Source organism: Phocoena sinus, chromosome 17 (assembly GCF_008692025.1).
Source record: "Phocoena sinus isolate mPhoSin1 chromosome 17, mPhoSin1.pri, whole genome shotgun sequence".
In the NCBI taxonomy this organism is placed as follows: Eukaryota; Metazoa; Chordata; class Mammalia; order Artiodactyla; family Phocoenidae; genus Phocoena; species Phocoena sinus.
This window is the reverse complement of record NC_045779.1, coordinates 14,588,056-14,615,700: the sequence shown is the minus strand read 5'-3', so window position 1 is coordinate 14,615,700 and position 27,645 is coordinate 14,588,056. Positions and strand designations below refer to the sequence as shown.

At 41.7% G+C, this 27,645-nt stretch overlaps 1 protein-coding gene across 9 annotated transcripts in view; it reads right to left on the bottom strand.

The window, feature by feature from the left end:
* SULF1 (sulfatase 1) overlaps nt 1-27,645 on the bottom strand; it is a 171,745-nt gene that overhangs the window by 129,222 nt on the left and 14,878 nt on the right. For 8 of the 9 annotated variants that reach the window (XM_032610378.1, XM_032610382.1, XM_032610375.1 and 5 more), the window contains exon 2: nt 7,103-7,197. The gene's annotated coding sequence lies outside the window, so the exon portion shown is untranslated. Of the gene's footprint in view, nt 1-7,102; nt 7,198-17,079; nt 17,197-27,645 lie in introns of those variants that run through there. The other variant, XM_032610376.1, reaches the window with a different exon arrangement.

The following is a 27,645-nucleotide window of genomic DNA, read 5'->3' as shown; positions in this document are numbered from 1 at the left end:
TGTTTCGATAGTCCGAAATATTGTCTGTCACATTTAGGAGTTGGTTGTCACTGGAACAGTTATTCATACATACATATACCAGTCATAGCACACAAACTCTGTCTTAATATTTCCATAGCTAGAGAGAAAGTTCTTTACACTAAGATGGACTTCCAAACCAGAAATGTAAATTACACTCCTCTCCTTTCACCCAGAAGCGATGTTTCAGCCCTTACAAACTACGCGAAGCTGCTGTTGTATCTGACATTTGAAAGACATTCCTCTATAAATCGATGCTTAGGGGTGGGGAAAACAACCAGACAATTAAATATTTCCCTGAGAGAAAGGCAATCTTGTGACAAGCACTGACAGCGGGCAGGAGGATGTCGTTTTTCCTCTCTGGCCTCTGTCTGGGGGTTATGCAGGTGGTGGCAATTTCTCGATCCATTTGAGCGCCAACAGGAGCCAATCAACAAGATCTTGAAAGCAACAGCCCCTCTCCCCGGTGAGTTGATCGTACACATCTTTTTCCTAATCATAAAGATTACTTGGAATCAATCGTTAACCTGAATTCCAACAAGCATATAATATAGTAGGAGCTATTTTTTTTCACTCTTTTTTTTTTTTTTTTTTTTTGCGGTACGCGGGCCTCTCACTGTTGTGGCCTCTCCCATTGCGGTGCACAGGCTCCGGACGTGCAGGCTCAGTGGCCATGGTTCATGGGCCCAGCCGCTCCGCGGCATGTGGGATCTTCCTGGACCGGGACGTGAACCCGTGTCCCCTGCATCGGCAGGCGGACTCTCAACCACTGCGCCACCAGGGAAGCCCTTCACTCTTATTTTTAATGCTTCAACCAGTAAAGGTATTTCATTTTGAAGCTTTTCTTTAAAAATGCACTGACTACATAGTTATAATCCAAGTGATTCTACAGCCTTCCATCTTTGCCAAGCATTTTTGAATTTTTGCCAGCTATCAAAAATACACATTGGGATTAGTTTACTGGCAGAGATATAAAACTAAAAGAATAATGAGGGAGAAATAAGGTGCTGGGAATAGCACAGTCTGATGGGAACTAATGATTACCAGGCAATACCTTAGCCTTTTAATATTATAATAACAGTAGGTTGTGTTTGAGCCGCTCTAAACACCTGCTCCCTCCAAAGGTACTTTGACATCCTTTATCTTGTATTTACAACAGCCCAGTGAGGGAAGGGGGATGAATACATGCTAATTGTGTAGAAAATTACATAGTAAACAAAATACCTATAATTAGAATCAACTCTCAGTGCAGGGTTCTTTGGACAGCAGGATTTTGTGACTAGTTATATTTTGATATACTTATCATTGGGAGGGGTATTCTGAATATCTATATCCCGTGCAGCACAGCACTGATGTGCTGAAAGGCTGCTAGTTCCCTCATGACCACTGTCCATTGCTGAGTACCATCACGTCTGGCCAGACCAGACTCCTATGAATATTGTAGGATGGATTTAACCCACTGGAGCAGTCTTCCTTCACATAATAACCAAATACATTTTAATGTACAAAATGCATCCAACCTTTTCTTGGTAAAACTGTAAAAGCAAATAATTTTAAAATTAATTTCATGGTAAATCCATTGTAAGAAGCCATGCCTGATCTACTTGCTTAGTAAATAGTGGATTTGCTTAAACACTTGTATTTTAGCTGCCATTGTCAACTGGCTATCAAGAATGGACTCAAGATTTCTTTTAAAGACTACTAGAAAATAATCAGAAAAGAAAATTAAACACTGTCCTGAAAACTTGGGAACTTCTGATGGTGTTGACCATTTGTTCGGAAATATTTTGGTTATTTTTAAATTTTCAAATAATTATTCTTTCTCAAAGGTCCTATAGCTTAACTACCTTCCACTTAAAAAGAAAGGAAGCAGAAATCACTGCAGTTCATGTTAGAATCTGCCCAAATTAGGACTCCTTCAAAATGTGCCTCTTTCCATTTTGACAGCCACAATCCACAGCAGCTTCAAAACACTTTTGTGGCATATACATCACCACCTCCCTACACCCCCACCACACAAGATTCTCTAGTCATCAGAGCAAAAAACACGAGACAAATATGAATTCCCACTGTAATCCAATTTTACTTTCACATCTTTGTATATTCTACAAGAGAGAGAAAGGCCTTGTCCCTAAATACATATATGCACCCGAAGACCAGTGGTTTACCAAAATAAATCATTTAGTTTTACAGATTCTCTAAACCACAGATGCCAGTGTAAAAAGGCTGCAATGTTTCAGCTCTATTACAAATATGCAGCAAAAATATCCTAAAAAAAGGGCCTCAGTCAATGACTTATTTGTTTTAAGCCCTATTAATGCAATACAACAGAATATTAATAACAGGATCTGACCCTACCACGTAATTATTCCAGGGATAACTTCTTAGAAAATCTAAACTTCATTTGTAATTGTGATGCCCTCTTGTGAAATCTAAGCAGATGAATGAGGTTAAGTCAGGACACTACTGAGAGAAGGAATCTAAAATTGAATGTATCTGCCACCAGTGGCACTAGGCACTTGAGATCGACACAGATCAAATGCTTCCTCTGTAAGCAGAATTAATCAGTCCTAAAAATGTCTTAACGTGGTACGAGGCAGTATTTCTTTTCAGGAAGTGCCAACTTTCTACTGAGAAATAGATTCTGTCTTAACTTCAGAACACCCTTCAAAATTACCCTACCAAAAAGGCACCAACTTAAGGTATCTGGCCTGACACCAAGTTGTGGACTTACACTCTGCTTCTTAAAATTCAGTGTTGTAAGAATCGGAACACTGTCCTTAACTGTGGCTCAGTGATCTTAAAACATGTTGTGAACCTAGTGCGGGCCATTTTTCAGCACTGGATGAAATGATTCTGCCCTTATCTGTCTTCAAGATGTCTTGGGAGATATCTTAATGTGAGCAGGGTCCTTAGACCCCTCCTAAGAAGCATGACCACAAAGTAATCTCTTGTAACACACGGGTCTGGGCAGAGAACAAGACCATTGTGTGTGACCTGATTTCGTTTCAGTGAATGTCCCGGTAAAGAATGACATCATCCCATTCTTTTTCTTGATCTCCACTTGTGGCTGTCCCCCCCCCCCCCCCGCGCTCATCATAATTAAACCGCTTCCCCCCTCCCATTCCCTATTTCTCATCCCCACGGGCATTGCTATTTTCTTCCGAACTTCCTGCCTGAATGTTTCATTAGGGCAAGAGCAAAGGCTTTTCCTCTGGTCCGTCAACACTGCTGGAGTTTGCTTCTTGGCTACATGAGACAAAGCATTATTCTAATGGCAGCCAGAGCAGACTGAGAGGGTCATTTGCTGGGATGGGTCTCAGTCAGCTGGGAATGGAGAGCAGCCAGTTGAAGATGGCCCGCCTGACGGGCACAATGTTTCTCATCCCACTGGAGTTGGATTTTCTTTAAACACAGACTCATTGGCTTGGAGGATGTATTGTCTAAACAGATGCATTTAACTATGTACCTACCATGTGTGCACATTTGTATACTTGTATGAACCAACACTTGCTTTATCACTTAGATTCATACCGCAAGACTCACATGTGAAAGTATTTCATTTCAGACAGATGGAAAGAGGATGCAGGAGAAGACCCTAGTTTAAAAACCGGCATGAGATTGCAACCAAGTCGAATTGCTGTGCGAAGGAAGGCACTGACTGTGGTGTTTTGAGTATTTGCTTTTATAAGGAAAAAGCAAAATCAACTTATATCCCACATCCATGTAACGGAAGATGATACACGAATTTAAACTACGAACGATGAAGACAATGCAGGAACTGGAAACCGTTTTGATAGAAAGGTAGGTGAAAAAAAATCCAAATAAAATTGTCTGTTCTCCAAGGTCCCAAATATGTAAACTATTAGGTAGTACCATATAAAATTACTGCCTTTGTAGGTCAAAAAGAGTCAAATAGGAGTATTTCTAAGTTTCCACCTAGCAAATTTTCATATAGAAAAGATTTATGGGCTTGGGTTAAGGGTGTGTGTTTTTTTAACCTTAAAAGAAGTTCCTATTAGGTAGCGATTATATTGTTTTTACAACAAATACATGATTTTAACAGACATTGGGATTCTGTGTAATAAATTGCCTTCTTTGATGAGAAATGTTAAGAGTGGTCACAAGAGTCTGCTTCTTAGCACGCCCCAATTCAGCTCTTTATGCCCTGCACCAAGTTTTACATGTCCTTGGATACCAAGACGAGGATAATGTTAGTGGGTTTTAGGGTTCACATCTGAAACTGATTCTTTGAAAAGATGTTGCTTGCTATTACAGTCTATGGACAATTTTAAAAAAAATATTTAAATTCTAATTAAGGTATTGAGTATAACTTAAATAATTAAAGTAATATAAATAAATAAAGTCCCAGGGAGGCACAGTTAAGGCATGCTTATAACATTTTCCATCTCCAAAAAGCATCAGCAGGGCTAGGAAAGGTCTTAATTGCCTTACAAACAACATAGTCACTGTTCTAAGTTATCCCATCTGTGTGCACCAAACCTAGTCTGACAGTGCGGGTTTTGAGTCCCGAAGGTACAATAGCGGCCATTCAGATTTTGGCAGGTGTATTTCAAGCTGAAAACCAAGCTCCACAAAACATAACGGTCTGTTCCACAGGTGTGAACATTTTTGACAAGAGCTCTCAAAATCTCCCCCAAGCTGTGAAGTTTAATTGTCCTTTTGGTGTCATTATACGTGAATACAACCTATCTCTCCTTGGAACAACAGAGAATCTTCCAGCAATCGAACAGTCAGGAGACGCTTGGGCAGCTTCTGAGATTTGCGTATAACATCTCCTGGTTCTGTTTCTTGCATTATGTATTTTGGAGGTGATGCCAAGTTCACTGAACTGCAGGTAAGCAGTTCTTAAAGCTGGAAAAATATTAAGTGAAAGGACTTTATACCCCAATGACACAAGCAGAGAGGCAATCAAAAATGCACAGGGCAGCATTTTGAAACCCTAAGACTCATTAAAATGGTCCTATTTTATAAACCTGCCTGTCTGAGCACACACAGAAAGGACCCATTTCTTTCTACAAAATTTGCCAGCTGGGAGGACTGTGGCTATGTGAATACAGGTGTAGTGGTGGGAAGGGGCTCAGCCAGCTATCTAGTCCAGCTCAAATGATGGATGAGGAAGGGCAGAGATCTCTGAAACTGGCAGCTGGTCAGACATTGAATTTGAATTTTCCAGTCCAAAGACAAAAAAAGCAGACCGGAGCCAGCTCTAACAGGGGTTCCGCAGATTTTTTTTTTTTTTTTTTTTTTGCGGTACGCGGGCCTCTCACTGTTGTGGCCTCTCCCGTTGCAGAGCACAGGCTCCGGACGCGCAGGCTCAGCGGCCATGGCTCACGGGCCCAGCCACTCCGCAGTATGTGGGATCTTCCCGGACCGGGGCACGAACCTGTGTCCCCTGCATCGGCAGACGGACTCTCAACCACTGTGCACCAGGGAAGCCCGGTTCCGCAGATTTTTAGGAAATAAGTGTCATGTATGTTAAATCTGAGCAAGTGATTCTGATTTCATCCAGTATTAGAGTAAATGCATTTCTATTTTCTCGTAATAAGGATAGGCTGAGAATTGAAAGGATATAATATTGATACTTAAAGTGGTGAAATGACTCATTAGAGGTAGAAAAGTGTGACATGAAAGATTAGTAACCAGATAATAAACAACATGGCATCCCAGAAAAGTGGCCTCTTTGTAGCACAAGAGAAACTAAGACAGATGCTTTGAGAAATCAAGTCTTCAGTGACCTCTTGGGAAGATATAGAGTTTCCAGCCTCTTCTATAGTTAATTTTGAATGACATGATACCCAAGGACAACCTGTTTCTTTCTTACAGAAAACTCGATGCACTGGACTAAAGGTTCACAAGGAAAAGGTTTGGCAAACTGACTCAAGACGGTGAAGCAGTCTTAAGAAGTCACAGTTCTACTGTTGATTGAACTTCTTCCTAAGCAGATATCTTTTTCAGTTTGTTTTGGAATATTTTCCTCTCCCGTTTGGAGTTTCGAAGTAAGGAGACCTAAACTTCAACTTGTCTTCTCTTACTGTTGATTTAGCTCGGGAATAACCAGCATCCAATACCTTACTGGTGAGATCCCAGACCACCTGCCAACAAAGCTCTGAGAATTAGAGAAAATCTGCCGGTGTTCATGATTTTATGTCAAGGAATGAACCCCAAGCTCCCAGCCGTTTCCAGCCGTTTCACTTGCCATTTGTAGTATGAGGACAAAATGTTTAATCCCATAAGTATTAGAAAGAGAAGCTGGAGAAATCAACCCTCAAAAGACAAACGTGAAATTCGGGTCAGACTTGAAGATTTTGTTTTGTTTTGTTCTGTTTGTGTGAGGTTCATGAGCTTTCTGGTGATTAAAGGACTTATTCCAAGTCAGCCTGGGCTAACACAAGACTTACAGTGAAAATCAAGCAAAGGGCAACGATTCTGAAGGGCTTCAAAAACCAAGAGGAACTCAACAGTTTCCATGGTGTTAGTTTTCAATGAGGGTGGAAACAACTTTCAAAGTTGACATCTGAGCAAAGACTCATGGTGTGGGGTATAAACTCGTATGAACCAACACCCCTAGGGATGTTTTTGCAGCCAAGGTTGTGTTGCTGAGATGGGTCTCCGTGGCCTGCCCTGGGTCCCACGACACTTTTGGCACCACTGTATGTGGCCAAGGCAAGAAACTGTGAGGTCAAGCTGTGAACAAGACAGGTGACATCTGTAGTTTTCATGCCTGAAACTTTGGATGACTGTGCGTAGCTGGCCTACCATTAACAACCCCTCTAATTCCCCTGAGCTTCCTGAGTAGCTCATGACATGTTAATAAAGTTACATGGTTCTTCAGATGCTTCTTTTGCCATTCCTGGAGACGAATTTCAAGAAATGGCTCTGCCTTTCAGCTCTCTCAGCCAAGAAGGAGGAGAACGCTTACAGGAAGGGGCGGGACTATTGACTCCTGCATTTCTGATAATTCCCCACCTGTGACACATTCCCCTCTTCAAGTGACATGGAGTACCCGGGTTTAATTAGTGCCTTGGTTTAATTAATCGAGACCAATATTTGATATGAGTACCTTTGAAGATTTTCTGCAATTATTCTGTCTTGGAGAACCTGCATGTCATTTGCCAAATTCACCTTCCTCAGATGATGGTGGCTGGCCGTCAGCACCTATGATGGAAGAAAGCAAAAATGCCATCAGTTGCATTTCATCAGTGATTTATCTTTCAGATGTTGCCCTTTCACACCTTCAAAGGAGGTGTGAAATTCTTCAAATTTCATCCAGACTGAGTTTCTCATTTTTTTTAAGTTTGTTCTTTAAAAAAATTTTTTTTTATGTGGACCATTTTTAAAGTCTTTACTGAATTTGTTACAAAATTGCTTCTGTTTTTTTTTTTTTTTTTTTTTTTTTTTTTTTTTTTTTTTTTTTGCGGTGCGCGGGCCTCTCACTGCTGTGGCCTCTCCCGTTGCAGAGCACAGGCTCCAGACGCGCAGGCTCAGCGGCCATGGCTCACGGGCCCAGCCGCTCCGCGGCATGTGGGATCTTCCCAGACCGGGGCACGAACCCGTGTCCCCTGCATCGGCAGGCGGACTCTCAACCACTGCGCCACCAGGGAAGCCCTGCTTCTGTTTTATGTTTTGGATTTTTGGCCGTGAAGCATGTGGGATCTTAGCTCCCTGACCAGGGATTGAAACTGCACCCCCTGCACTGCCAGGGAAGTCCCCGGACTGAAGGTGATTCTTAAAATCACTCCAAGAGACTTTGAAGTACTGTGGGTCATTCAGTCCTTTTATAGAAGTTTCCATTTGACTTTCTCTTCATCAAGGGAGAGACTTTCCATTAGATTCATTTCATATTATTCTCTAACTGGATTTTGTAAAGCCAATAAAGAAGTCTTTCTTTTTAAAGGTTTACAAAATGTTCCAAGTTTAAAAGTTGAATGACGTCTAATTTCAGGTTCTAAGACCTATTTTAAAGGAAAACATGCAGAATCATGAAATCTTCTAAAGTGACTGCAAGCTACTATTTGATGAGTAGCAAAGTAAGCATTTTCAAGTGGTTAAATTTGTTTCTATTCTGCATTTATGACAGTTGAAATATGTAAGTGACTAAAACAACTTCGATACTTTGAATACGAGGAAACACCCATTTTAATGCATTAAGTATTTGATGAAGCAATCTTGCTGACATGAAGAGCACATTTAACATATGCATGCTATATATAAATGCAGATATGATATATAAATTAGAAGAGGAAAGATATATAGTAGCTATATCTTATAAGGATATACAAGCTATAAGACATAAGCTAGAAGAATAGGAAAACAACACACACTATTTCACAACCCCAAATTTCCTTTACATTTAAAAAATATTTCTCTTGCCTGTGTAATACTAAGACACTTCATGTGGAGCCCTCTTACCTCTTCACTAGTGAATATTCTCAGAGGTAATGGGTGTAGATTATTTCAATACAATAGACCTGGCATCTCTTCTTGTTCTGAACTGGCCCTGGTGATTCAGGTTAAATGTGGACAGTCCCAGGTCCTCTGCTCTGTTCTGGAAGCTTCACTCTTAGGGAGACTATTGTGGTAGGACCTCCCTGCAGCTGGCCTCCTGCTGCAGGACTCTTCCTCCCATGCCACCCTTATCCTTATCACGTCTCTTTCTGTTCCCGGCAGATCAACTCTTCCGCCCATTTCCGCCACCCCCTGTCATCTGACACACCCAACCCAGTCAGCTTTTGACCACGCCCCTGTGCTTCTCATCCTGGAAGTTGGTGAGTTCTAGAAGAACTTTTCTATTCTCTGATAACATTATAAATTATTATAAGCATCACTTAGATCTCCACTTTTTATGTATGTTCCAGGCAGACATATAAATGTTTACATTTATAATTATGCACGGCACCCTGTGATCTTCCAAAGTAAAATTTTACATTTGAATGTGAGGCTACAAGTATCTGGCTGTGGTCATGCTGGATTATAGCCTATCGTCAAACAACAGCGTCCTTTCTCTGTTATTCGCAATCTCCCACTGGGAGCAGCAGGAATTCCAGGCTACAGAATCCATTGGCTATTTTGACCTTGACCGAATTACTTCATTTCTCTATGCCTCAGTATCCTCCTCTGAAAAATGAGGATTAAAAATCGTTATCTATTCCATAGGGTTGACGTGAGGATTACATGCAAACATCCACGTCGTGAGGATTACATGCAAACATCCACGTAAGAAATTTAGAAGAATAAGTGGCCAAGAAACACTGGCGATGATCATTATTACTGGCACTGAATTTTTTTTTAAGCCAGTAATAAAGATACAACTTCCCTTGCAGTAGTAGTTTGCAATCAAAAGACATTTTCATGGAATGAGACCAGGGTTTTCATCCATTTTATAAATGGAGACTTTGCTTTGTCATCATTAAAATTATAATGTGCAGGAGAATAGTGTAATAATTTAGAGCTATAGGCTATTAAAGAAAGAACAGAGGCAGGTATTTATACGTGCTTGATAAGTGAACGCCTGTGAGAGTCAAATACTCCTGCTGTGCTGGATGAAGTTTTATTTGCCAAGAGAGAGTAAGGAGATAGGATGACTGAACCACCACGGTTTTAGTTCCATAACCTCGACACCAGTAGATGGATTGCCTGCATCCTTTCTGCCTTTATATGTGCCAACTTGTAATAATTCACTATAAATAGAGTACGAAATGTGCAATGGAAAATTTTAATTAAAATATTTCTCTCTTTTTCTTTTACAATTTCATTAATGAACACTGGTTAAAACAAATTTATTATTTAGTTTCAGCAAAACAGCATCATTTGGCAAATAAAACCAATATTACTAATTTTAACCAATTAATTTGATTCCAACCAACAGAATATTATTGGTTTATGGTTTTGTTTATATTTAATTAGCAATCTGTTTTGGATTTTCAATGATGTAAGTGTAATTATATTATTGTGAATTTATAGTTATATGAATGTAATTAAAGTAACTTAAGCGGGGGCTGCTTATTTCAGTAACGGTTTAGTAGATAATGATGGAAATCAGTACCAGGGCTCAAGTCCATAGCTCAGGTTGACAAGTGCTGCTGGAGAGCACCCATCAGCCTGGCTTCCTTGGGATCCGAGCCACGAGGCCCTCTCCATGCTTTCATTTCTGCTAGAAGAGTTTACCTTTATTCCCTCCACATATGAAAATTCTAAGCACCCCTCTGGGATCCGCTGATCACCTCAATTTTCATTTCTCTCTCTCCCCAGAACACTTACAACATTTAAAATCTGGGCTACACGATGTAGCATCTAGCGAGAGGGTCTCCACTGCTGCCTAGACGGGGGAAGGTCTCGTCTCTCTGGTCAGGTTTTCAGATTCTGAAGTGTGAGAGTTGTACTTGGGGCTCTGTCTACATTTTATGCTCTAATCACAATGTGGTCCCAGAACACCTTGCACGGATTGAGCATCGCAGTGTAGTCAGGATCTGAGTCACTCATGGACACTTGGGTTGTCTGGGAGTTTATTCAAGTTTTGGTCAAGAGTATCTAATCTGAGACCCTGAACGGCTCCTGCAGCAAGAATAAATGAGCGGCCCACAGCCCTAAAGCTGGGCCACACAAACCTGAATGGAACAGGGAACCACTGGCCCAGCTTTGGGTCATTTTGTCCTTCCTTTTTCTTAAGCCAGACCTATCATATTTTCTGCAGGCAATGACTCGGCCTAAGACTCCGATGTATATATGTGTGTGTGTCTGGAGTGAACTCACATGAGTCTCAATGTCTCTGTTCGTAAAATAAAAGGTAAGGTTGGAAGACCTCCAAAATCACTTCCTGCTCTAAAATTCTATAAAATGTTGGCACATGTGCCCATTCATTCGACATTAACATCCACAAAGAAGTGTGGGTGTGCGCCAGGATTTCACCTGCTGATAACATGTCGGGAAGTTAAGTTTGATGGTTTAAGAGCTGTACTTTTGAAAGTTTGGCTTGGCTTCTCTCTCTGTATTACTGTGTTATTGCTCTTAGCACTTAGGGATCCGTGCTGGAAAGCAAGTAGATGATTGAACTGAGCTCTCCTGGCTTTCTCAGTTGTTCAGAAACGGAGCTGCATTTCCTGGCTCTGAGACTTTGTGAACTCATCAGATTTTGCCACAGAGAAATGTCATTAAAATAACAGTCCCCGGTGGGAAACACTAGCACCATTCATAGTTAGTGAAATGCTGAAACAGTAACTGGTATTTTAAAACTATGGATCGGAGGCCTTTCTTTATACTGTACACACGCATGCGTTTAGATAGATGTGTAGAAGAAATGTTTGTTTGTTTGTTTGTTTCTTAAGCAACTGTCCTTTAATTGTCTCCTAAAAGTGGCTTTAGCCCTGTTGCAGAAATGCATTCTGTCTCTGCTCCCTTCACCTTGGAAAGTAATAACCGGTTCCAAACTGCTTTCCCTAAGGAGTTGCCGGAAGGTCCAAAATGTCCTCATTAGAAAGCTTACACCGAGCCACACAAATCTTGCCATTGTGGATGGTGCACGCGTGTGGGGCTATTACTTCATGCACAATGACATGAGACCAGAAAACATGTGAACAGGAAGCCAAACCCGAGAGAGTTGGGGAGCTTCCAGCTTTCCAAAGAGAGCACAGAAATGACGCAAAATTCAGCAATATTCTGGATTCAGGTGTCTGGGGGACAGAACAGCTGCACCCCAGCCCTCTTCAAACACCGCATAGGACAGTACAGTGGCTCAGGCAGCACCCAGCCTGGACTCAGTCATTATGCCGGCAAACCCCCAAAGATTGGGAAGTTGTAGCCCTTGCTTAGGATGACAAGACTTTAAATGGCTTGAGTAACCTAAAAGTAGAATGGCCAGCACCATATATGGAAGAATAAGAAGGCCAAGAAACCCCGGCGATCACTGGCGATCAAACACTGGTAATCCTCACGTCAACAATGTATCAGTATATTCCTCACCCTTTCAATCATGCTAATGGAAATTCCCTCCAATATATCTTACTCCTTCTTTAAAGAATAAACTTTCCCATGATACAAGCTCACCCTATTCTAAAGTATATATTTGCTGATTATTTTGTATAACTGAGATAGTAACAGTTCTTTTCTGGGTCTCTTCTTTCTTTCTTTTTTTTTTTTTTATTGTGGAAGCATTTTTAGCAAAAATAGAAACCTCTTCATCATCTCCAAAACCAAAGATAATCTCTGAAGTTTGGGGAATTTGAAGTGAGCTATCAGAAGCCGGATGGAATTCAGATTACCATCAAATACTATCTTTCTGATGAGTGATAAAACTCTTTATATTTAGAGGTGACAAGAGCTTCTTAAATCTGCTTTTAAATGTGTTGATACAGTTTACCTACCAGGAGGAAATATTATACGACTTTGTGAGACCAGCCATGAAAGCTGAGGCTCAGCCCCTTTCGTAATAAATGGTATTTGCTCTGAAGTGTTCAGGTGGGGTTGAGAGCTCTGAAATCCAGGAAATCTGATAGAGGCTTTGCCATAGAAGATGTGAAAGGGTATAAGAAAACTAAGGTTATCAAGTAATCAGACCTCAGCTTCCTGTCTGCTAATTAGATTGTTTTCTATTCATTCTAAATGTTCAAGTTCTTCCCGTTGTTATCTTTAAAAAACTCACAAACGTGACATACCTCTCCTTTCCAGTTACCCAACATTCAAGTCAATGGGAAGAATTTCCTGCTCAGCCTAAAGAAGAAGGAAATGTTTGTGGGGTACATCATGCCCAGGTAAGAAATCATCTCCTTTGCTTTAGTCTTAGAAGTTTCCTCTTTTACTCTAGTCTCTGAGTGGGCCCCCAATTCAAGGGAAGTGAAAAAACCCTGCTAAAGAAAGAACTGTTTCTTGATGAATAAGTATAAATTCTTCATGAGTATGTGTTCTTTATGAATAAGTATTCTACTTGCCCACGGATCTCTTTCCCAGTCTCCGCTCATTTCTGAAGGCTCAGAGGATGTACATATTTCTCTTTTTGAGGGTATACAAAGTTATTGGCAAGACTGCTCTGGACATGGCCTCCCTGTTGAAAAGCGAATGGGAAACAATCCACTCAACAGCGGGGATACGAGATGAAAGCTCAGAGCCCCATGAGCCCAGAGACTGACATTTCTTGGGGGAACTGAGCATGATGGGTAGAGCCCGGTTTTTATGTTTCTTCTCTAAACTTCTAAGATAAATCTGGCAATTTTATACTTTTTAAAACCCACTTTTTACATATAAGCAATATCGTTTGTATCATTTTTTTAGATTCCACATATAAGCGATATCATGTGGAATCTAAAAACAACGATACAAATGAAATTATTTACAAAACACAAACAGACTCACAGACATAGAAAACAAATTTATGGTTACCAAAGGGGAAAGGGGTGGAAGAGGGATAAATTAGGAGTTTGGGATTAACATATACACACTACTATATATAAAATAGATAACCAACAGGGACCTACTAGCGCAGGGAACTATACTCAGTATCTTGTAATAACCTATAATGGAAAAGAATCTGAAAAAGTATATATATATATATATATATATATATATATATATGAATCACTTTGCTGTACACCTGAAACTAACTCAACATGGTAAAACAAGTAAACAAACAAACAAAAACAATACCACTTATGTAAAAAAAAGATTAAACGAAAACCAACTTTTATTTTTTTTATTTTTTGGCTGCGCCATGCGGCACGTGGGATCTTAGTTCCCCAAACAGGGATCGGAACCCATGCCCCCTGCATTGGAAGCCCAGAGCCTTAACCACTGGACTGTCAGGGAAGTCCCCAAAACCGACTTTTTATTTTACTTGATGTTGCAGTTTAACCTCTCAAGCCAGCATTACCCCAATTAACTCAATTTCCTTCTATGAACTTGTACCTCTTCCTGTTTATGGTATTCTATTCTAGCTACCCAGTTGACCAAGCTTAAAACTAATATTATAGACATTTCCTTTGTCTTCATTCCTTCATTCAGTCCTCAAGTTGAGAATGTTCCACCTTCTAAATCTCTCTGGAATCTGTGCCCTGTTGTCCACCTACACTGCTCAGACCCTCAGCATTTCTCACTTGTTTACGACAGTAGTCTTTTAATCGGTCTCCTAGTTTATAGCATTATCACCCCCTAGGCCTTTGCCTAACCTACATTCCACACTGGAGAGTAGATGATCTATATAAAATCTTCCTAAAACATAAATCACATCTAGTCTCTGCCTTCTCAACCCCAAGCAGAGTCCTTCCTTGTCTCTCCATTGGCTCAAGAGTAATCTTGAAAGGGCCAGGTCTGGGGAGGTAAGGAGCTTGTGCTGCAACGCTTCCATCATTGAGATGGGTTTGCTACAAACCAAATAAACCAAATAAACAAAGTAGTGTATTGAACCAAATAATGTCTTAGTGATGTAGGTGACATATTTCAGCCCAAGCTTTTTATATGGATGTGAACCTATAAAACAAACTTTTTTTGGATCATGAGCTGGGCTAAAAAGACTCATGAGCATGAGTTTGAGTTTTACTAGAGTAATGGGTCCAAACACCTCAGCATGAAGCACCACAATACATGATCGGACCCCCGACTAAATCTGCAGATTCCCTGGGTTAAACATTCCAGCACCAACTGAAACCGGTTCCCCGTCCCCTGGCTCTCACATAGCCCGCTCTCCAGTGCTCTTCCCTTCTGAAATGTCCTTCCACACCTCCTGCTCTTTTTTTTTTTTTTGGGTACGCGGGCCTCTCACTGTTGTGGCCTCTCCCGCTGCGGAGCACAGGCTCCGGACGCGCAGGCTCAGCGGCCATGGCTCACGGGCCCAGCCGCTCCGCGGCATGTGGGATCTTCCCGGACCGGGGCACGAACCCCTGTCCCCTATATTGGCAGGCGAACTCTCAATCACTGCGCCACCAGGGAAGCCCCCTGCTGATTCTTTAAAAGTCACACCAATCAACATCATCTTTGTAAAAGTTCCTTTGACTTTCACTGGGGAAAATTACTTGGGCCTCAATTCTGTCACTTAATCACAACACACTTCTGTTTTTTGCAGGTGTTATATACTGTTAAGAAAATTAATCTGTTGTTTTGGTCTGTTTCCTTGGACTAGGAACTCTTCCAGGGCAGGATATTAACCTTCTTCATTTTGGTATCACTAGTGTTCAGCACAGCATGCAATACATGGTAAATGCTCAAAAAACCAAGGCACTGAATCAAAGATGAAAAAAGGGAGCAAATGGAAAAGCCCTAAAATTGAAAGAAACTGCTATTTTCAGACACTGTGCTAGATACTTTACATATATTATTTCCTTTTAGTCCTTTCAACGATCCTCTCCTTGGGGTAAGTAGTATTGGTCTCCTTTTATAGAGGTGAAACCTGAGGTTGAAAATCTGAAAGATCTTGCTGCTGGTCGCATAACCACGTAATGGCAAAACCAAGCCTCCAATCCAGATCCCATCACAGTTTGCGTTCTTTCTGCCATGACTGAGTAGGCTTTGGAGGCTAACGCTGAGATTACGTGGCTGATCTTTGTAACAAAATTAGCTAGAGTATAGAATTTTAGTATTGACAGCTCACTTTTAAATTTAGGGGGAAAACCAAGTAGAATCCAGTCTCATTTCCAACTTTAATTATGCCTTAGAATTTCTTGGAAGCCACAGAGAATTTTAAGTGGAAATCTCATTTAAAGGGAATCTTAAAAATAGACCCACTTTTATAATGGTTCCCATGTTTGTTGAATAAATAATGAATAAATAGCTCTACTGCATTCTGAAATTTGATATGAAATCTTTCCACTTGGTTTTGGGTATTACACCATCATGTAAGATACTGAACACTGGAGAGTTACAACAAATGTGAGTTCAGGATGATTAAATATATATATATGTATATTTAATTAAATACATACATACTTTTGGGTATCCTGAACTCTTTTATACACACACACACACACACACACACACACACACACTGGTATACACACATTATGTGTGGTTTTCATAGCTATTCATCTAAAGATAAAGGCAATCAAACTCAATGGATACATCATAGCACTTAACGGCACTAAAAGTGAGAGGCCTTGCTTTTCTACATTACTGTCAACTTATATTTCTTAGTTTTCTTACCTGAAATAAAGACTAATTTTCTATATCTCATAGTACACCAACTTATAATCATGGTTTTATAAATGCAAATTGAACAACTACCCAAAATAGAACTTTATTTTCTTGGCTTATTCATTTAGTGAATCATACTTTCTAAATGTTCAGAAATTGTATCTCTCTTAGTGTTATCCTAGAGTTTTAAATTCATCTTTTGTTGAGAGACAATTTCTCAAAGCCATGAGCATCACCCCTGAGAAAAATACTCTTGTTAATTCAGCATCCCTTACAGACACATAGTTCAATAACAGCTCGGGGGTTTGCCAGTGCTTAAGAAGTTTGTGCCCATGTTCCTTTAATATCTAGACCCTTCAGCTATGCAGTGAAAAACTTAGGAAGAATTCACATGTCCACTCTAGTTACAGTGTTTTGCAGGGTTTACACAAGCCAGTGCAAGTTTCAAGCCTACACCAAAAAATGGGATTTATTTCATAGTGTGAAAAGAAAATTCCAACAACTATATTTGCCTGAAATTGTGAGCACTGAAAGCAGAGAAATTGAAGCTGGAAGTAGCTGCATCGTTTCTGGATGCCTCACAAGCCAGGTGAATAACCAAGGCTCCTTTGTAGGGCAAGATGTGTGTGTGAGTGGAGAACAGTCAGCCAGCACCAGGACCGGGACACGGGGAAAGGGGCAATTTCAGCACTTCCTCTTGGTGCTATTTTGTTAATAAGTGAATTATCAACAGAAACCTCTTTCCCTTCCTATTACTTTTAGGAGGGGCCCAATCTGGGTGGAGGACTTTAGCCAGAAACACATTTCCCATCATGGCAGCGTCTGAGTGCGGGAACCCATTCTCGCGAATAAATACGATGAAATGGACAAGAGCAGTAAGGAAACTTTGTTTCCCTCCTTTGGAAAGAAAAAGCAGAGCATCATACTTACAAAAGTCGCCTTTAAAATCTTCTCTGGAGAACAAGCTCTGGGAACTGGGAGCTTGCGGAGAAGCAGAGATAAGGTGGGAGTGGGGCTTCCTTCCTCCTTCTGGGGGCGAGAGTCATTGTTCCTTATCTCCCTGACCTCCGGGCGCAAGGGGCCGGGAAGGCCCGGCCTCTGACCCCCTCTGCCCTCCCTCCTGGTCTCGGCGCCTCGGGTCGGGGTTTCCTCTTAGCCGCTCCAGCCGCCCAGCCTGACACGGGCCCGGGGATGCATTAAGGCCAGTCTGTGAAGTGCCTGCGAGATGCAGAGGGTTATATAAGCCCGCGTATTATTATCATAACACACCCCCATAGAACCAAGGCTGCCAGACAAACAAAAGGCAGTTCCAAGAAGGGGAGGGGCAGAGGCAGAAGTTACACTGGGGGTGAATTTCGGGACACTGCTGAACTGGCTGGAAAAAAAGGCAACTCAATATGTGTATGCAAACCTCGGCAAACAAACTGAGCTGCAGCTGGCTGGCCGGCCACGCGGGGAGGCTCCTCGGAGGGAGGGGCAGTAGCGGGGGTAGGCAGGGCTTCCAGGCTGCGGTCCCGGCTCCCCCTTCCCCGGCACCCGGCACAGTAGCCGCCCGTGGCGGGATGGAGTGGATGAGGAAGATGTGGTATTTGGAAAGGCAGACGTTCCAGAGACCAAGTGCTTAGTAAACACGGATGTTTCTCAGACTCAGACCAGGTGCTTCTGTTGCTTTGCTTTCGTCCTGGTCTCTTGTTTTCCTAATGATGGTTTTCGGGGAGTTCCCTGGGCCAGGGCCGAACCCTCTATGTGCATCCTCTATTTTCAATTTCCGTGGGCCCCCGCTTTTTTTCTCTGTGGGAGCAAGACACCCAGCCAGACTGTTCTTTAGGCCAGAGCTTGGGTCTGAGAAAGTTCTGGTTCACTCTGAGCACCCATCCTCCCTGCGACCCTCCCTCCCCCATCCTGCTACCTCCAGTTTTCTTAGATGATTATTTTCCTGCCCTGTTCCTGGCCCTGCTGCCCAACATGTGAGGAGCTTCATCCTCCTGGCATTCGTGGCTTCCACGTGTCACCCCACTAATTACCCGCTTCCCATCCTACCGCCCCTCACCTACTCCAGCTCATGAAAATATGAATCATTCTCTAAAGAAGGCCTTTCCGTTCCTTCCCCTACCGCCCTTCCTCACATCCTCTCCCTCAGCCTGGAATGTCCTCACTCCCTGTTTCCTTCAAAGCACAGTTCAGATCCCATCTTCCCCACAAGATTTCCCCAATTTCCCTTCTTTTCTCCCCATTGACCCGGCACTTAATTCTTCATGTGCATCTGGTTTCGTAAGTCTGGGGTCTTGTGTGGTTCTCTGGGGTGGCCTAGGACAGGCACTTCACGTGTTGAAGAAATTCAGCTGACAGCCGACGTGGTGTCACCTGGGCCATCAGTCTTAGAGTGGGGGGGCCCCATGTAACCCCCATGGGCTCAGGTGAAAGCCTGTGTTGATGGGCTCTTGAAGCTGTGCGGTGGGCCCAGGAGCGTTTGTGATAGGCATAACTTTTGGGGTATTGGAAATTTTCATAAATTAAAAAAAAGAAAAGAAAGCTTTATAAAAAGTGGAGAGGAATGTCTAACCTTGAGTCACACTCCTTCAGGACATGTGTTCATGAGGGTACCAGGAACTGTGGCCTCTACTGAGTTCCTGCTGCTCAACATTAGGAGACCTCTGACGTGGAACTTACTTCCGAGAAGGCCAGAAGAGTTCCCGAAAGGTGAGCTTTTCAGAAACCACAGGCTTCTGGGATGTGTTTTGTGAGAGAACTCCACTGTGGAAAGAACGCAGACTATCACGACAGCAGCTCCACATGAGAACAATAGCTCTCTGGTGACTTATGATATGGGGTGAAGTATAGAACGCGAGCTGTCAGGTGTTGAATTTCTGTGGCTAAGCGTTCAAGCGTTCTTCGGGACTTTCCCCTGTTAGTCTCTGGTGAAAGCCGTGTGCTGTCGATGCCACCTGTGGTGGTTGGATGGACCGTGATGTCCTTTAAGAGACTTGGGGTGTGTCGACATGCTCTCCCATGCACACAGAATGTTCAGTGAATTAGAAGAAGTTTCCTGCTTCCACTAATTTGGAACAATAAAAACTGATTCAGGTTCTAAAGAGGAATTTTGGCCTCCAGTTCTTGAGGTCTGGGCTTCAGGAAGGACAGCAGTCTCATTGCAATTCAGTTGTTCACATGTAAGATCTGTCTTTTTGTTCTGCTCAAGTCAGAGCCATAACCATTGTTATTGGTACCATGTGTGAGTCCCGGCTAGGTGTCAGGCACTGGCTAGATGTTTTACACGCATTCTTTTTTTTTTTTTTTTTTTATGCGTTACGCGGGCCTCTCACTGTTGTGGCCTCTCCCGTTGCGGAGGACAGGCTCCGGACGCGCAGGCTCAGCGGCCATGGCTCACGGGCCCAGCCGCTCCGTGGCATGTGGGATCCTCCCAGACCGGGGCACGAACCCGTGTCCCCTGCATCGGCAGGCGGACTCTCAACCACTGCGCCACCAGGGAAGCCCTACACGCATTCTTAACATAGCGATTGTCCTAAAATAGAGCTGTTAAAAAAAAAAAAAAATCTTCATTTCACAGATGGGAAAACTGGTCATACAGCTTAGGAAGTGACAGAACTAGTATTTGAATCTAAGTCTGTCTGTGATTTTTCCATTCTGCTGAAAGCTGGAAGAAACCTTAGAATCTCATCTGCTAGTTTTCAGACTGGGTTCCGAGGAGCAGTAGACTTCCAAGGAAGTGCTTCAGGAATTTGGGGTTGGCGGGGGGATAGGGAGGGAGCAAATGTGAGGAGGAGACCAAGTCACCTGGGCTTGGGTGCCATTCACTGGATTCAAACAAAGAAGCTTCATTTCTGTTTTATAGAGTGACTTTAGACTTTGTTTAAAACAAGGGCTTTGCTACTAAAAAAAAAAATTATTTTGAAACTCTAGAACTCGTTTAAATTCTTCATTAAAAAGGTATACAGCTTGAGGTTCAGAGAGATTAAATGCCTTGCCCAAGATTTTAAAACAGGCCCAGCATTAACTTCAGATGTCCAAGCTCTGCCTGGAACCCCAGGTCTCCCTGAGTCCTTTAACTCCCCAGTGGTTAAATTGCAGGGAGAGTGAGAGAAAGTCTGACCTGACTGTGTTTCCCGACAGTATTCTTCTTGAAAACTGAAGGCAGGCATACTCTTGACTTTGGCTTGATAGACCATTTTCTGTCTCTTTGGCTCGGAGTCTAGATTAGTCAACATTCACCTCGTGGCAAATGAAGATCAAATGAGGAGTAAATATGTAATCTGTCTGGATGATTTAGGGCTCTCGTCCTTTTTTCACAGGAGACACCATAGGTGTGGTGAAGACATTACTCATAGGTGTGGCGAAGACATGACTCTTAAGGGGGTCAGTATAGCCAAGGGGAAGTGAGTCTCCTGTAAGTCCACATAGCTTGCATGGCTTGTAAAGTCTAAGATTTCACATGCTGCTTTGACATCTTTGAGCCTCACGGGGCCCCGAAGGGCTGTGAGTTCCCCTACTTCTATATGCAGTGCTCCCACCGAAGTGGGAAAGGCTCCCCCAGTGGTTAGGTCCCCGATAGCTGGGCATCATCACTCCACCTGGGCCTCATCCTAATAGGTTTCACTCCCCTGCCAGCCCACACAGTCATTGCAACAGGCCAATCACATCGTCCCTGGGAACCAGGGTACCACTTACCATCTTGTTACTACAGAGCCTGCTCCCCAGAGCTCCTTCTTTTTTTAAAACTAATTTTTATTGGAGTAGAGTTGCTTTACAATGTTGTGTTAGTTTCTTGCTGTACAGCAAAGTGAATCAGTCATACTTATACATATCCCCTCTTTTTTGTATTTCCTTCCCATTTAGGTCACCACAGATCATTGAGTAGAGTTCCCTGTGCTATATAGTAGGTTCTCATTAGTTATCTATTTTATACATAGTAGTGTATATATGTCAGTCCCAATCTCCCAATTCAACCCACCCCCCGTGCTTGGTAACCATGTTTGTTCTCTACATCTGTGACTCTATTTCTGCTTTGCAGATAAGTTCATCTCTACCATTTTTCCAGATTCCACATATAGGCGATATTATACGATATTTGTTTTTCTCTTTTAGACTTAACTTCACTCTGTATGACAATGTCTAGGTCCATCCACGTCTCTGCAAATGGCACTATTTCGTTCCTTTTTACGGCTGAGTAATATTCCATTGTATATATGTGCCACATCTTCTTTATCCATTCCTCTGTAGGTGGACATTTAAGTTGCTTCCATGTCCTGGCTATTGTAAATAGAGCCCCCCAGCTCCTTCTTGTTCCCTCTGTTCCCAAATGTGCCTCTGTGTTGCCCCATGTGTCACGAAGTGTCTGCTTCCCCTGGGTCATTAGTGTATGTGACTAGTATAAACTTTTCTTGATCCCCTGTGTCCCAAGTCAGATGTCCTATGTTTGGTCATCCCAGAACCCTAGGGCAGGAGTCCCTCCGTCCCCCACGGGGTGAAGAGGAGGCGAACAAAACAATGACCAGACATTAATGCTAATACGAAATGGAATTTTCAGAGAACTAGTGCCAAACATCACGTCCTTTGGAGTTTTGCTAAGCATTAGGCTATTGGCAAACAGAAATGACTTTTAACTGAAATTAGCCGGAACTGACCTAATAAACTGACCTTTATTAATTTCAAGGCCCCTGAGCTTTCCCATCTGCCCTTTTTAATTTTTACCATTCTCACCTGGAGATTTTTGCAAGCAACAGCATCCTTCTCTTTCCTGAGATGGCTTAACTGTAGTCCTGCCCAAAGGCAAAGGAATCAAAAGATGACCCTGCCGTGCCTGTCATTTAAATCTTTACTAACAGCATTCTTTCAGAACAATGTAGCAGAAAGAATTTTTCGCATCTCTACAGACAAGAGATTATAATAAGCAGATTTTTTTTCCATCTGAAACATCCCAATATTAATGTACAATATATTCTCAGCCCTAGAAACAAAGCCTTCGATGTAATTTCTTTCCCTGTTCATGAGATTTACAATAGGAAGGTCGTGTTTGTACTAGATTTTGGCTTGAAATTAATCTTCTTTTCTCCTCAGCATTTCTGTAGAATCCATGCACTTCATTATTTAGTCATTTCCAAATATTAAATGCCGGTCATTTTTGAACAATGATCTAATCTTCCCTTTATGGGTGGAGAAACTGAGTTGTGAAACTTGCAAATCATCGCCAGGACACAGATCATTCTAAAGTTTGTGGCTACCCGTGGAAGTGCTTTTCTTCCACACATCTTAGATCACAAAATAAAATTGTAAATTGTCTCATAAGCAGCAAGTATGACATCCTCCAGTTATTAGAAAGTATTCATTAAAAGCTCATTTGCATTTTGCCTTATGAGAGAAGCTTTATGGAGTAAATAAATACATTCAAACTCCACCACCAACCTCAACACAGGCTGTGCTAGAATCATGTCCCCTGTCTCTGGACTGTGCCTCATACAGATCAAAATATATTCTTAGTTCAGTTGGACAAGGGTTCATTTGAACCACATCTGGTGCTCATCAAACCTCTATTTAAGGAGTGGGGAATTCTTTTTCAGAGATACATTATGTCTGGAAAGTCTATGGCAGCAAACAATCCTCATTAAATTTCACAACATTTTACCAACATATATACAGTACTCGCTTTTATGTGATTACGGGGCCCAGGCCAAACCCTGCGCGGTCACTTCAAAGAATTCCTCACTTGACTAATTCTAAAGAGTAAATTGATTTTCTCATCATTTGTTGTGTTTGACAATAGAAAGGCTGACACAGCAACATTGCTAAAATGACATCTCCTTTCTATTCAAGGGGAAGGAATTCGTGTTAATATTCTTAATGACTGGCATCTTTATGAGAAATGTGAAATCATTTATCCTCAGCAATAACCTGCCGAGGATTAAAAAGTACTTGGTACTTAGAACGGAAGTCATCTGTCAGGAAAAATTATTTAGACGGATGCAAATGAACTGAATAAATTGGCTTCCTAATTATGGTGTGTATATTCAAGTTTGTTAAAATGGGTTTGAGCTGAAGAATTTGGAGAGGATCTTTCAAGAAGTGGTCTGACATTCTGCTGGAGGAAAAGATAACACGTTCGTTTGATAAATTCCTTTCGTATTTCCTAAGGATTTCTGGAAATGATTTAAGGAGCAAGGGCATGTAAATCAAGAGAAAACGCATTAAGTAAGCGCACGTATGTCTTGCTAATTTGGAACAACAGTAATAATGCCTCATGGAAAACACCAAACAGCGTGTTCATCTTGATGCCCTAGATTCTAAATAACCAATAGTGTTTTCCATGGGGGTTTGTTTCAACCCTCTCAGGGCCGGCTTGGGCATTAACCCAACGGAAAAAGTCTAAGCCAGCCCTTAATGAACGGTGTAGAGACCAGTCTGTATTCTGTAGGAGTTGTCCCACTCTTAATGGGCGTGGTGTTGCACACCAGTTAGCAAGTCTTTATTGGAATCTCAGTCTTCTCTGCCTCGCTAGCTTGATAGCAAACCTTCATTTAGCTCTTTACCAAAAAGCCTAGTAAACTGTGGGAAGAAGCACTTTACTGGCATTGGCAGTTTAATTAGTCTGGAAAAAAAAGGGTGTGCATTGTAGGCAAATGTAAACTCCCTCATGTAATTAATGATGAGGTTTTACTGTTTAGCATTTATGTAGAACTTTCTTTTGAGAAAAAAAAATCGGCATTGATTTCTGAAGACAAACTGACTTGGGTCCAAATCCTAGCTCTACAGGTGTGTAATTTTTTTTTTTTTTAATTTTTAGTCTAGGTCCTTTTCTTCTAACTAGAATGACTAGTACAGGAATAATGAAGTCAGAAAGTGAACAGCAGTGTCTAGCACGTGGTCGGTACTCAGTATCATTCAGTTTCTCCCTCCTTTTCTGGCTCTTTTAGGGTGTTCGTGTCCGAATCACTAGTTCAGTATTATTTGCCCTGAGTCAGTAAAAAACATTCCTTTCTTCAGTGAGCACGAACTAAGCGGTGACCCTGGCAACAGCTGCTTAGTTTCCTGTATTTAAATATAAATATTAAATGATATAAAGAGATCATAGTAAGGGTCTCTTTAAAAAGACAATGATTGATAATTATTAATAATAACCTGAATGTTATTGTTGTGACTTCAGCCCTGGAGACAAACAGTTATTCAGGGCATCTGGTCAACTCAAGCTGTTAGGGTTGGTGTCAGAAATCCAAAGAAAGCTTTTTCTTTCTTTGATGCCGAATCCAGTTTGCCCCCTCCAGTCTTTTTGTGAGCAGGCGGAGGAAAAAATGGCAAATGCAGGGCTTCCCTGGTGGCGCAGTGGTTGAGAGTCCGCCCTTCGATGCAGGGGACACGGGTTCGTGCCCCAGTCCGGGAAGGTTCCACATGCCGCGGAGCGGCTGGGCCCGTGAGCCATGGCCGCTGAGCCTGCGTGTCCGGAGCCTGTGCTCCGCAACGGGAGAGGTCACAACAGTGAGGCCCGCCTACCGCAAAAAAAAAAAAAAAAAAAAAAAAAAGGCAAATGCAAAAACATACGCTAGAGAGCAGGGGCTGGGCAGAGCACAGGAGCACAGACTGGGCAGAGAAGATGAGGAGAAAGCAGAGGCGTGGGGGACATAGCTGACCGCGGGGCTGAAGTCTCTGAGGGTTGCTGATAGAGGATGTGCTGAGCCCAAGACAGGAAAAAGCCTCGTTTTGCAGAATCTGCAAGTACCCGTGTCTGGGGCTGGCAAGTGCATTAGTAAGAAGAACCAGAGATTAAGAGCCCAAGCCTGAGGCAAGGGTGATGGACAGCAGGAGGAGTGATAATGGGCAACGCCTGAAAGGAACTGCTTTAATGCTATAAACCGGTGCCAAGTGGAGAAACCTGAGACCCGATGTGTGATTGACTTCCACGAATGCACTTTTTACCCTGAAATTCCCTGACATTGCAGTCAAGTTAAGCTGTGCACTTAAGGCGTCTGTGTGCTGGGGGGCGGTGCACGGGGTAGGACAAAGGTCATATTACTAAAGCAGGAAGGAGGCAGGAGAATGTTGTCCTCTTGGCTCACCTAACTCTTCTTGTTTGAGGAAAAATGGATACAAGTGAATATTATTGGAAACTGGTGTGGGAAGAAGCCACAAAAGGGACAGCTGGAATCGTGGGCTGGAAGAAAGGAGGTGGAAAAGTATATCCCCTGTATCCTGCCACTTCCCTTGACCTCACGTCTTCCTGGTCCCTTCCTGCATCGTCAGCCGGTACCTGCGAGGGCACCTTACATAGTAAGTCAGCTGTGTTCACCTTTTATCCTGACCGGTTATAGCAAAGGGAAAAATCATGGACTCCCAGCAGTAAGACTGAGTATGACTTTTGTCACAGAGACAGGAGATTATCCAAAAAAGGTTATCCAGACAGTCGAAATCTGTCAGATTATTGACAGAGCAGTTCAAGTTTCCAAAAGCTGGCTTAAAAATTTTTTTAAGTGAAATTTGGTTTCCTCTTTACATTTTTTTTCCCCTGGCTTTGAAACTGTGTTTTGCTTTAAAGCCGAGGTTTGGCAAATTGAACCAACTCAATTTTTAGGTCTTGTATTTAAGTATTTAGATCATGACGTCTTAGAAGCTTTTTAATAGAGAACTCCAAACATCATTTATTCATTTAACAAACATTTACTGAATGCTTAATGTGTGCCAGGGGTTGCTGCTGATACAAATAGGATGTGGTACCTGCTTTTTCAAACATATGCTTTTCCATACAAACCGTGTTCCTGGAAAGAATTCTCTCGATTGCAGAAGTGAAAGATCACTGAATATATGGAAAAGAAATTGGCTAAAATATCAACTGAGCTTAAAGGGAAAATGTGGACTAGGACAGTTTAATTAATGGTAGGAGTTCGGAGTGGTCCAGGTCCTGCCTTAACCCCTGTAGTTCTACACATCAGTCAAGTTAGTCAGGCTCTCAGACATGTTTCCTTGTTTGTATGATGGGGACCATGAGAACTGCATGTCATAGAGATGTTGAACAAATTAAATTAGATAATGTATATAAAGCACTTACTTGCACACAGCAGGTACGTATTCAATAAACCTTAGCTGTTATTATGTATAATATTAGTAAATAAAACACAGGCATCTTTTTCAGTCATTTAGTTTTGTTCTTTAAGAGAATGTTATTTTTTTCTATTGCTAAATAAAGCATGAGCCCTAGAATTTTCAGATATGTTCATTAGGAGTATAAAAGGCTTTGGAATGTCAAGGGCATAAACTGGAAAGAGTACTGGTTCTGGAATTTTAGGACCCGAGTATCTCTCTGCAGAATATGACTGCCAGGTAATAGCTATGAATGATAATGATACAAGTAACCTCCACAGCCTGTTTCTTAATCTGTAAAATGGGTCCAGTAATGCCTGTGCTATCTTCTTCATCCAAAGAGTTATGAGGATCAAATAAAATAGGATTGTGAAAATGATTTGAAATGGGTAATATGATATATAAATAAAAGTTACAGCTAAATAGTAATTATGAGCTTCCCCTGAGCTATGGTATTGATGACCGACTGGCAAAAAATGTAACTGTGGTTTATAAATATTTTAAGTGGAAATTACTTTTCAGTTTATACAGGAATAGATTATAGGTTTGGAGGAAGTGTGGAGAACTAGAGACCTGGATTCTAATCAGCTCTATTAGCATATGCAAATTATTTAACTCCCGTGTCTCTGTATCTCCTATAAAAAAGTTTGTATTTGAAAATAATTACAAAGAAAAAATCTGAGGTTTGGAGAATTGATCTTACAGAAAAGTTGCACAAATAATAGAAAAAACACTTGTATACCATTTACTCAGATCCATATATTGCTAATAGTTTGCCCCAGTCTTTTTATCAATTGGTCACTCACTTTCTATGTATTTATGTATGTTTGCATGTATATATTTTGTTTGTTCTTCCTTGAATTCAATGAAAGTTGCATACCTCATGGTCTTATAACCCTAAATATCTTTCAATGACACAGGTACTTAGTTGGGTGACATGCTCCACAGGGTGGTAAAAATCAAATGAAATGTTGGAAAGCACTTCGGAAAGTATAAATTGTTATATAAAGTTAAAAGTTTCATAAATTGGGAAAAATCAAATTTCATAAAACATCAGAGGAATTACTAAGGAAGGACAAACTAAGGCAGTCCATTTTCAATGTGTGTAAGAAGCTAAAGATTGAGCAAACTTAGGAGTCTCTGTGATGAGTGAGGGAAACGAGAAAGATGCTCTCGAGTTATATTACTTCTGGAACGACCTGCATCTTTTTTTGTGTTGTTTTTTAATTTTTAACAGTTTGCCATTTTATGTGGTTTCTTTGGTGGAGATTGTGAGCATGTTTGAGAAAAAATCATAGAAACTCAAGGACAGAGCTGTAAAGAGTTTGGGAAGAGTTCAGCTTTATTTCTACTGGTCCTCCCTTTGAGTAGTGGAAATGACCTGCTTTATTTTCATTATAAACAACAGTTGAGATA